This window comes from Lactuca saligna, chromosome 6 (assembly GCF_052625555.1).
Source record: "Lactuca saligna cultivar CGN05327 chromosome 6, ASM5262555v1, whole genome shotgun sequence".
Lineage (NCBI taxonomy): Eukaryota > Viridiplantae > Streptophyta > Magnoliopsida > Asterales > Asteraceae > Lactuca > Lactuca saligna.
Window position 1 is genome coordinate 93,694,357 of NC_136422.1, and position 9,912 is coordinate 93,704,268.

Consider the following 9,912-nt stretch of genomic DNA (forward strand, 5'->3'; position numbering starts at 1 on the left):
GTGCAACTGCAGTGGCAACATCGGAAGGGGTCCGATCTGACATGGGAGTCCGAGTCTGAGATGCAGGAGCAGTATCCGGAATTGTTTTCGGTATAAGACTTCAAGGACGAAGTCTGGTTCTAGTGGGGGAGAATTGTAAGAGCCCGAAATCCAGGTACCTTTAATTAGCCCTTCATCTTTCCTTATGTTGTCATTTTGGGCTTATGTGTTGGGCGAGTACGCTGGGCGTACAAGGAGTACGTTGCGCGTACTCGCGTGCCTCATTTAAACGCACCATCACCCGGGTACACTGGGCGTACCCAAGGTTACACTGGGAGTAACCAATCCAGACCCAAAAACCCTAATTTAGTGGTTGGCTATAAAAGGAATAAGATGGCTTGGTTCCTCAGCCACCATCCTTCAGAAAGAAACCCTAAGAGAGTTGTTCCTTCGTTCATAGCTTGTTTGTGAGTGTTCTAAGCTTGGTGGTGTCATTTCAAGGTAGAAAAAGAGAAGAAGAGTCCATTGTGGAGGCTAGAAGTTGGTGTTCAAGTGTAGATCCGTGAATAGCAAAGGTTGGAGCTTCTTTCTAAGGTAAAAAGTTTGGATCTTGACTTGTAGTTCTTGTGGTATGCTTTATGGACCACTTTCTAGGGTTTTGGTCCCAAAGATGGAGACTTTATGAGCAAGTAACTTCCATTGGCTTAGATCCATCATATTTCTGGTCCATTTGAGTTGTAGATTCATAAAAATGTAATCTTGGACGTGAATGATTAGCCATGCATGAGATCTAGATCTTTTGAGTTGAAATGGAAAGGTATGAAGGAGTGTAGAAGCCTTTACAGCCATGCCAAGGCTTAAAGGTTTCGACTTTATGGGTAAGGAGGCTTAAAGAGAGCCGGATCTAGAAGTTGAAGAAGTGTCTTAACCATCCAAGACCAGCAATGAAGAGTGGTTGAATCTGGGTGTTACGCTGGGCGTAACTCCCGGTACGCACAGCGTACTGGATGGAGACCCCGATTGTGGATCAGCGATGTACGCCCCGCGTACAAGATTCTGTACGCCCCGCGTACTGTGAATGTTGACTTTTAGGGTTTTGGTCAACATGTGGACTTTGAGTCAAGGAAGGGTAAAATGGTCTTTTACCCCTCTGGGGAATGTTAATAAGGTTGAAGTCTAGTTGTGGAAGTCTATATTAATTAAATGATATTTCGTTATGATTAGGTGGGGTTGGGTTTCGGAGATAGTGAGCACGGGAGATTCTAGACTTTCCACGAGGTGAGTTTTCTCACTATACTGTACCCGGAAGGGTTTTATTGTGTGACCGGAAGGTCGGATATGTTATGAGTTGTATGCATTGTATATGATAAGTTAACCGTTTGTATGTACTATGTATGCTATGTTTGATATGGGCTGGAAGGCATTATGTTATGAGCCGGAAGGCATTATGTTATGGGCCGGGAGGCGTTGTGATGTGGACCGTAAGGGTGACTCAGGTAGGACCGAAAGGTTTACTGAGTCGGGACGGAAGTCCCCTGAGACACATGGACCGGAAGGTCAGGGCCCGGAAGGGCGTATGTGCGTAAGTAGTATTTTGGGGAACTCACTAAGCATTTATGCTTACAATTGTTGTGTTATGTGTTTCAGGTACTAGTGAGGACCGTGGGAAGGCGTCGGCGTGATCTATACACACTGAAGGAAGAATTGTTTTATGATCTTTGGGTGTATTTTGTTACGATGACATTTGTTATACATATGATTTCAGAATATTAAATGATGGTTTATGTTGTTTGAAAAATGAAAAATTGTTTTGAAAATTCACGTTGTTACATGTTGCCAACACAAACAACACTTTCATAAACACATTTTTAAGGACTAGCTTTAAAAATAATAGAACCATTTTTATAAAGTAAAATGTCACCGTTGTTATTATCAAAACCATAACAAAAACCAACCTTGAAGAAAGTGTGAATTGAAATTATGTTTCCTGCCATATTTGGCAAGTAGCAACAATTAACTAAACTAATATAAACTACATTATTCAACATAATATTGTATTCCTAAAGCTGTATAACAGGTGCAGTTCCTCGGTTACCCATGATTGGGTTCAACTCCCCATTCTTCAATCTTTTACATTCCTTTAGTCCCTGCAAATCTAAGCAAATATGAGTACCACATCTTGTATCAAGAACCCAAGAATTACAAGTTTACATACTATGAAGTTCAATCATAAAAATACTTGATGTGTTGATGCCCTTGGCTTTGTTCTTCTTTATGTATTCAAGGTATTTTGGACAGCTACATCATCAGTGACCTTTTTCTTAGCAAAAATGAATGGCCTACTTTGGGTCGGTATTAGGCGTAATCTCATAATCGGCTTTTCTCTTAAGGCCTTGATTAGAAGATCTAACCTTGGATTTACCTTTACCATGAGAAAACCTTTTCTGGCTTGCACCACCACACCCAATGACTGAGATAAGAGCATTAGGGTTACAGTTTTTGTTCTTAATCAAACTTGCTTTGGTTGTTTTCAACATGTCATGAAGCTCCATAAGAGTCTTGTTGAGATTGTTCATATTATAGTTCATGACGAACTAATGATACAAACTAGAAAGCTAGTTCAAGACCATGTCAATGGTTAACTCCATTGGAAATTCAACACCCAAATTACCCAGCCTATCTATGTATGACCTCATCTTTTAAACATGTGCACACATAGAATTCCCATCTTGGTGTTTACATGCCATCAAAGATTTGACGATATCAAATCTTTCTTGTCGAGCTTGTTCTTGGAACATCTCCTTTAGTTTCTAACCAACTTCAAACGCCCCAATGTTCTCAGAGCTATTTTAAAGCTTAGGTGACATGGTCACCAACATAATACAAGCAACTTTAGTATATTCTTCTTCATGCTTGTTGTAAGCAGCTAATTCTTCTATATTGGCATTATCCTCCACATAAGGGAGATCCGCATCGAGGACATACACTTTACCTGCGTACCTCAAATCAATCCTTAGCTTAACAATCCAGTCCAAATAGTTTTGACTTGTGAGTTTCTCCTTATGTAAGATCGAGATAAGCGAGAAGTTCGAGTTTGAGGAGGGAGGAGGAGGAGGAGGAAGAGGATTGTTATTCTTTTTCAATGTCTACAAGATGAAGAAAAATTTAGTTAGTTTGAATTTTTGTCTTAAAATAATTTTCAACCCTAAATGAATTATTAAAAAGGCTAGGATCCATATTTTGCTTTACGGTGTGCAAAAGGATGTAACGACCGAAATTTCGAAACAATTAAAACTTTTCAAAAACAACCCATTTTCATAACGTTGTTACAAAAAGGTTTTCAATACATTATTTAACAGAGTATTTCCCAGGTCTATTTCATAAAACACCAACGCGAGGAACGGTACGATCACGCCTTTGCCTTGCCACAGACTCCTGAGAACCTGAAAACATAAAAACCACAACTGTAAGCCCGAAAGCTTAGTGAGATACCCCCAAAATACCAACCACATATACGCCCTTCCAGGCCACAACCTTCCGGTCCAAAACATATCGCCTTCCGGCCCATAGCGTAATGCCTTCCGGCCCATAACACATAGCCTTCCGGCCCATAACATATCGCCTTCCGGCCTGCAACATAAAAAGCATACATATCATGACAGAACATAAAACAACCATGCATACCGGGTTACACTCCATACCAGACAACCATGCACATAACATGTAATCATATAACAGTTCACAGTTAGCAAATCGATCAACAGGTCACATAACATATCATTACTCTAACCAAGATACCAGCCTAGCCGATCACTAGCATAATATCACCCTACGACTCAGCCAACATAATAATTATGCACATACGCCTTTCCAGGCCATGACCTTCCGGTCCACATCGCATTGCCTTCCGGCCCACAACACGTAACGCCTTCCGGCCCATATCCCACAATATTATACAACAGACAATTACCCGGATTTCCATCCGATAAAAGGGTCGGCCTTGGTGCCTTAAACCCTATAGATATAGTGAGGATAACTCACCTTGAAACTGCCGACTGAACAGATAACTCAAGCTGCTCCGATCACTGATACGATCTCCACCACTGGATAGCCACCAATGCACTGAAATCAAAACCATAATCAACAATTACCAAAGTACCCCTGGAAACCACTGGTTAACCCTTGGTTAAATACTAGGTCAAAGTCACCCCCTGACTGACCCTACTCGCCGAGTCACCCCGAGACTCGCCGAGTCCAAAAACTCTGAGTCCACTCGCACACAACTCACCGAGTCATCCCTTGACTCGCCGGTTCTCGACTCAACCAGAAAATATTTGGACTCTTCGACAAGACTCGCCGAGTCCAAAAACAGACTCGCCGAGTCTAAGGCTATCATCAACCTACTCGTCGAGTTCTTCATACAATTCGCCGAGTTTCAGGCCATCTTCATCCAACTCGCCGAGTTGTTCTTCCAACTCGTCGAGTCTCAGCTCATCTTCAAGCAACTCGTCGAGTCCACCCATGTGACTCGCCGAGTACCACCGGTCTGAATCCATACAAAAGCGTTCCAGACCATGCAATTGATCCAAAACATAGATCTAGCCTCCTACAACTCATTCATCACGTAAAGTGGCAAACTTTACGTGAATCCAAAGAGATCTATGCATTTTGCACTTTAGGGCTAAGGTTTGGGACTAGACAGCTTCATCCAACACTCAACACAGGGACTTTCCTGCATTCCAACTCTCCTCCATTCCAGATCTGAGGTAGCAACCTCAAATCTAACCTCTAGATTCCAATAGCATCCAAGATAAGCTTCCCTCAAACCCCAAAATGAAGAGACAAGATAACAACAACCTAAGAACGAGATATTACCTCAAAGGAACGCCCCAATCTGCAAGGAAACTCGAATCCAAGCAAAGCCCATTGCTCCACACCTTCAATTTCCCATACTTTCTTCAACAATTACTTCTCCAAGCTCCAATCCACTCAACAATGGTGCTTCTCCACGATTTTAGGGTTTCAGGGACTCAAAGGGGTGATAAAGAGGATGGGGAGGAAACATAATGCTCTTTATATACGGCTCAACCCCGAGAATTAGGGTTTTCTCCACTCAGCGCCTACTCGCCGAGTCCATCTCATTGACTTGCCGAGTCGGCTATTTAACACGCGACCAAGTCGCGACTCTACTCGCCGAGTCCATCCATGGACTCGCCGAGTCACTCTTTCCCAAATTACACTTTTAGCCCTTCCACTCCACTCTTGCTATTTCGGGATGTTACAATTCTCCCCCACTTAAATTAGGCTTCGCCCTCGAAGCCTGCGGCAACTTAACTCTAAAGATACCCCCACACGCACCACCTGGCCTTAACCGGACCGGGTCCCTCAAGGCATACACATCGAAACTCGAACACACTCTCCCTTCCTCTACGGTGTCCTTACCACCATCTCGAACCGGGCATCGACTGTACCCTCTGATAATCACACTCAATAACCGAGAATTACCCAAGATACATCACTGCCCCAAATCTCAATAATCACTCGACCCATAAGGGTTAGAAAACCGTGAACCATCGGATCCCCGATCCGAATCCCACTTCCAGGACGACTAAGAGACCCATTCTCAATCTTAGAGCAACTCTCACGAGTTCTCCCCTTGCAACCGCATACACATGCTGAACTAGCTCTAACACCCTCAGGTTGGGAAAACCTGATACACTGATAATATCCTCAAACATGCCCCAGGATAAGCCACTAATACATACCCCATACCCTGATCAGAATCACACTGAGAGTTCAAGACTCTCTCCCTGCATCCTTTCCAAGCCTCTTGGCTCTACACCTGCGGAATTCCCTCCGCAACCTCAGCAGGCATCCCAAACCGGATGAGCTCCTATTCCACTGTCGTAAATATGCTGCTCAAACCATACTCGAAGTACTCTATTCATAACTCTTCTCTGCCACTTTTACTTCCTTGAACTTGCACTCCTCTCGGAGTTACACACCTCTTACCTCTCTCTTTTCCTTTACCAAGGAATCCACTCGGCCACAATGTCACCCCGAAAATTGCCACGGTGCTCGCCCAACGCTACACCACCCTTTAGCGTGTCCGCTATCCATCCAACACACTCACTCTAGCTCTCCTCGCAGGAACTCTTAAGCCCATGCACTACCTCAACTAAACAAGATCACTACCCGGGGCCAGACCTCCCAATGTAATCACACTGCAACCTACACAATCCATATCCTCAAACTGATTCAACAATACCTGCAGGGTCTTCAGCATGACTGGACCGCCTCACCAGCATTCGACATTCTGAGTTATCACCCCCGGAAATCCTCCCATGCATACCGTTCTAGCCCTCTAAGGGTTCCGAACTCTAGCTCCATCAAACATACTCGATCCCGGCCTGCTCCCAGGCCTCCACAACCAAATGCCCTAGGTCTGAATCCCGCCCCGTATGCCCGACACTTGCTCCTATCAGCCTAAACTATGGGCTGACAGAACACTGCTAAATCCCAACAGCTAAGCACCCTCAAGTACTCATCGATCTCCCGGAGAATTCTCCAATTCCCCCTGCTTATAGCACTGACTAACAACCACCGGTCGCCATCAACGACCTTCCAGAACAACCCTGCACAAAGAAAACACTTACACACTGACTGCTTCCCACAAGCATAAACAACCCTCAACAAAACACATCTCCTCACTGATCAATCCGCTCAAAAAAAAGTCCGATCTCCAATTATCCATTCCACGACTGCAGATGTTACCCGACATTCAACCCAGTGCCGCATCTCCACTAACAACCCTCACGAACGATAACCAACGATAGCACAAAACACCAAACTATAATCATACCAAACCCTCAGGGAACAACGGACAAGGAACAACGGATACCAAGACGAAAACCCGAAAAACAAATCCATAACCATGCCAAACCCTCAAGGAACAACGGATACCAAGACGAAAACCCGCATCAAAAACCACACAAGGATACCAGCACAAACAATACACCACAATAATCGCAAGATAACATGACATCAAGAAGAAACATACCCGCAGCTGCATTTGGCACTGCTCTGACCTCCTCTGCCGCAAGCTAATAAGCACGACCCTGAGCCCTTGGGGGCTCCGCTCCACCCTGACCTTCTCCTGAAATCCTCAAAGTGGCCGGTGCTGGAGCCTGCACCGGTCCCGCGTCAAACTGTGGACAGTTGACCCTCATATGTCCAACCTGACGACAATGATAGCAAATCCTCAAATCCCGAACCGGCGCTGACCGCCGACAATCCCTCGCAAAGTGCCCCTCCTTTCCGCACTTGCGGCATGCACCACCGGACCTGCAAACTCCGGTGTGACTCCTCCCACACTTCCCACAAGTGTGGCTGCTCAAATCCCCCACTTTAACATCAACGGTCTTGGACCGTTTCGGCGTCGGACGCGACTGCACCGGAGCCTGCCTCAGTTCACGCAACTGCAACTCAATCTCTAACTCACGCCGCCTAGCGGCCTCCTGCAACTCCAACAATGTCCCGTACCCCTGCGCAGACACAAACTGTCTGATATCCCCCTTGAGCATACTCAGATATCGGGACATCTGAGCCTGCTCTGAAGCGAACTTAGAGCAAAACATCGCCCTCTCAGTGAACATCCTGGTGATCTCAGTCACCGACTCCGAATCCTGCTTTAGCTCAAGGAACTCTTGAGCCAATCTTTCCCTCTCATCCTGCGGAACATAGCGAGCGCTAAACATCTCTCTGAACTGATCCCATGAAACCGCAACCCTCTGCACATCCGAGTATGACCCCGTGGTAAATCTCCACCAATCCTTCACCCCGAGCCTCAACAGGTTCAGAGCACACCTCACCCTCAGATCAGCAGGGCATGAACACATGAAGAAACACCCCTCCACGTCCGATAACCATCTCATATAAAACAATCGGGTTCTGAACTCCATCGAAGGTGGGAGGCTCCGTATTATCGAAGTCCCAATACTGAAAATCCCTATCAACTCCTCCCCCTGCCACTACTACAGCCACTGTAGCTGCTGCGGCAGCCGTCTCCGCGAGAGCCGCATAACGCTCATCAAAATACTCAACCATGGCGGTCTTGATCGACCCAAACAACTCCGGCAACTCGGCCCGGAACAATGCAGCAGCCTCATCATGCAGGCTCTTACGAATCCTCGCATCCAACCCGTGCGTACTCATCTAACCGATAACCTCGGGCGGTACTGATCCGTCCGCAACTCCTCCTCCTTCACCCGATCCTGACTCGTATCCGCTTCCAGCATGCCTCGAAATCTCCATACTGAAAATATACTAGAAAACCTCAGACTCTTCCCACTATCCCGGGAACCAACTCTCAACCCAACCCTAGAGGTCATGGTTTCCCTGATACGCGTATGGGTCCTGTGCTTTCAGTAGTACGGGCCCATACTACCTTCCACACCTACCCATATTTGTATGAAGTACTACGACAACACCCTAGCGACAAATGTTCATAGCAAGAGCTCGATCCTCACTCCTAGAGGAACACTGAAATGTCAACAGAGGAAAACCATAGGCTAGCAGGCATCATAAAACAGGCAACATTATCATGAAATCCTGAAGATCCCTAGCCTAACACTAGCATGTTGTTCTATCAAAGCTCAATAAAACAAATGTCATGAATGGTAATTTGGGGTTACTTACTGGCTCCGGCTGATCGTACCTCCGCGTCCTCCTTTACTTAATTTTTTTAAAAAAAAACCAATTTATTTCCTCTTTTTAAAACCCTCCTCGATTTGAGACTGGAGTCACACGAGTGTTCCTCCAATTCGCTCAAACCAAGGCTCTGATACCAACTTGTAACGACCGAAATTTCGAAACAATTAAAACTTTTCAAAAACAACCCATTTTCATAACGTTGTTACAAAAAGGTTTTCAATACATTATTTAACAGAGTATTTCCCAGGTCTATTTCATAAAACACCAACGCGAGGAACGGTACGATCACGCCTTTGCCTTGCCACAGACTCCTGAGAACCTGAAAACATATAAACCACAACTGTAAGCCCGAAATCTTAGTGAGATACCCCCAAAATACCAACCACATATACGCCCTTCCAGGCCACAACCTTCCGGTCCAAAACATATCGCCTTCCGGCCCATAGCGTAATGCCTTCCGGCCCATAACACATAGCCTTCCGGCCCATAACATATCGCCTTCCGGCCCGCAACATAAAAAGCATACATATCATGACAGAACATAAAACAACCATGCATACCGGGTTACACTCCAGACCAGACAACCATGCACATAACATGTAATCATATAACAGTTCACAGTTAGCAAATCGATCAACAGGTCACATAACATATCATTACTCTAACCAAGATACCAACCTAGCCGATCACTAGCATAATATCACCCTACGACTCAGCCAACATAATAATTATGCACATACGCCTTTCTAGGCCATGACCTTTCGGTCCACATCACATTGCCTTCCGAACCACAACATGTAATGCCTTCCGGCCCATAACATAACGCCTTCCGGCCCATATCCCACAATATCATACAACAGACAATTACCCGGATTTCCATCCGATAAAAGGGTCGGCCTTGGTGCCTTAAACCCTATAGATATAGTGAGGATAACTCACCTTGAAACTGCCGACTGAACAGATAACTCAAGCTGCTTCGATCACTGATACGATCTCCACCACTGGATAGCCACCAATGCACTGAAATCAAAACCATAATCAACAATTACCAAAGTACCCCTGGAAACCACTGGTTAACCCTTGGTTAAATACTAGGTCAAAGTCACCCCCTGACTGACCCTACTCGCCGAGTCACCCCGAGACTCGCCGAGTCCAACAACTCTGAGTCCACTCGTACACAACTCACCGAGTCAACCCTTGACTCGCTGGTTCTCGACTCAA